This window comes from Mandrillus leucophaeus, unplaced genomic scaffold, assembly GCF_000951045.1.
Source record: "Mandrillus leucophaeus isolate KB7577 unplaced genomic scaffold, Mleu.le_1.0 Scaffold135, whole genome shotgun sequence".
In the NCBI taxonomy this organism is placed as follows: Eukaryota; Metazoa; Chordata; class Mammalia; order Primates; family Cercopithecidae; genus Mandrillus; species Mandrillus leucophaeus.
The window spans coordinates 2,576,292-2,578,523 of NW_012101310.1; positions in this window are offsets into that span (position 1 = coordinate 2,576,292).

Consider the following 2,232-nt stretch of genomic DNA (forward strand, 5'->3'; position numbering starts at 1 on the left):
GATCTCAGCTCACTGCAACCTCTGCCTCCCAGGTTCAAGTGATTTTCCTGCCTCAGCCTCCCAGGTAGCTGGGATCACAGGCGCACACCACCACAACCAGCTAATTTTTGTATTTTTAGTAGAGACAGGGTTTCACCATGTTGGCCAGGATGGTCTCAATCTCCTGACCTTGTGATCCATCTTCATTGGCCTCCCAAAGTGCTGGGATTACAGGCGTGAGCCACTGTGCCTGGCCCAGAGTCAACTCTTGAACATACATGATGCTGTATATTCGGTAAGGTTAGGTAATCTTAATTTTGACAACTGCAGAGATTGAGACCTGGAAGAGAGAGAGAGAGAGACAGACAGACAGAGAGAGAGAGAGAGAGAGAGAGAGAGCGGTGTCTCCTCCAATACAATTCCTCCCCACCACCCTATTTCATCCATCCCTGCCTCAGCTCTTAGAAGGAGTGAGTGAACCGGACAGGCCATTGATAAAGCTGGGTGCCCTGTGTGAACCCCACTCTTCCCTGTCCACCACCTGGATGTCTAGTGTGAGACAGTTCCTGCAGCTTCAGAGATGGGAGGGCAAGAGGACTCGAACCATCAAAGCCATGATGCTTTGACTTTTTTCTCTATTTCCTCTTTCCTTAGAGACTTGAAGAATGCTTTGAAATGACTGCCAAATATAAAATTTCATTGATTCAGAACTTACTTATGAGAGTCTTTGCTCTAAGTATATCAGTTCAGGACCTAATCAAATCATATTCAAAACTCAGAAGAAGAAAATAACTTCTCCCAGTCATGTTACCTAAGTAGGAATTGCAACTGGCTGCAAGTAACAGACCCAAAATAATGATGACTTAAATAAGATAAAGTTTTATGTTTATCTTCTGTAAGAGAAGCCTGGGGTTGGGCAGTCCAGTTGCTCCCCGGATTTCACGAAGGTCACAGGCATCTTAGAACTTTCCGCTCTACCCTCCTTGACAATGGCTTTTATTCTCAAGGTCAGTCAGTGGTCCCAAGATGGCAGCTGCAGCTCCAGCCATTGGGTCTGCATCCAAAGAAGCAAGAGTGAAGGGACAACAGCATCCGGCAGGTGAAGAGCTTCGGGCCTACAGAGAGATTTTTTGGCCTCCACCTAAGTATTTCCAGACACATCTCATTGGTCAACCGTTGTCACGAGGGAGGCTGGGGATCTAGAAGGATCATACTTTAGCCGGGCATATTGCTGCCTTCAGAAAACTAGAGGTTTTATTACCAAAGAAGATGGGGGAAAAGGATATTGAATAAGCAAGTAGTCTCTGACATTTCTTCCAGAAAGCCAGATTTCTGGCTTGGGCAATTGGCTAAACTGAGTGGCGGTGTCATTTCCTGAGGCAGGCGACACAGAAGAAAGAAGAGGAGGAATTCAGTCTGAGGCAGGTTGAGTATACGCTGCTGGAGACATTAAGGTGAAGGATTTTGTCGTAGGCGGAACAATGGCCCCCTAAAGATGTCCACATCCAGGTCCCTGGAATTTATGAGTAGGTTACCATACATGGCAAAAGGGACTTTGAGTTGTGATTAAGGGGTGTTATGGGCTGAACTGCATTGTCTCCACATTCATATATTAAGATTTGAATCCCCAGCACCTCAGAATTGGACTGTATTTAGAGACAGAGCGTTTAAAGAGGCCCTGATGAAATGTGTCTGGGGTCCCTATAAGAAGATGAGATTAGGGAACAGACATGCAAAGAGAAAGGACCACGTGGACACACAGGGAGACGATGGCCATCTGCAAGCCAAACAGAGAGCCCTCAGAAGAAACCAAACCTGCTGACACCTTGCTGTTAGACTTCTGGCCCCAAGAACTGTGGGAAAACAGATTTCTTGTGTTCAAGCCATTCAGTTGTGGCATTTTGTTATGGCAGCCTAAGCAGACTCATAAAAGGATTTTAAGATTGGGGGATTATCCTGGGCTATCCAGGGAGGCCCAATGTAAGGTCTTAATATAAGTGCCCAACATACAGCACCACATAGGGGTCCTTATAAATGAAAGAGGGAGGCAGGAGGGTCAGAGAAGAGCTGTGATGACATAAGAACACCATCCGTCTTCTGCGGACGTTGGCTATGAAGATGGAAGGGGCCTCAAGCTGGGGACTGCAGGTGGCCTTCAGAAGCTGGGAAAAGCAAGGAACAGATTCTCCCCTAGAGAATCCAGAAGGATGCAACCCTGCCTGCACCTGGGCTTTAGTCCTGTGAGATCCATGT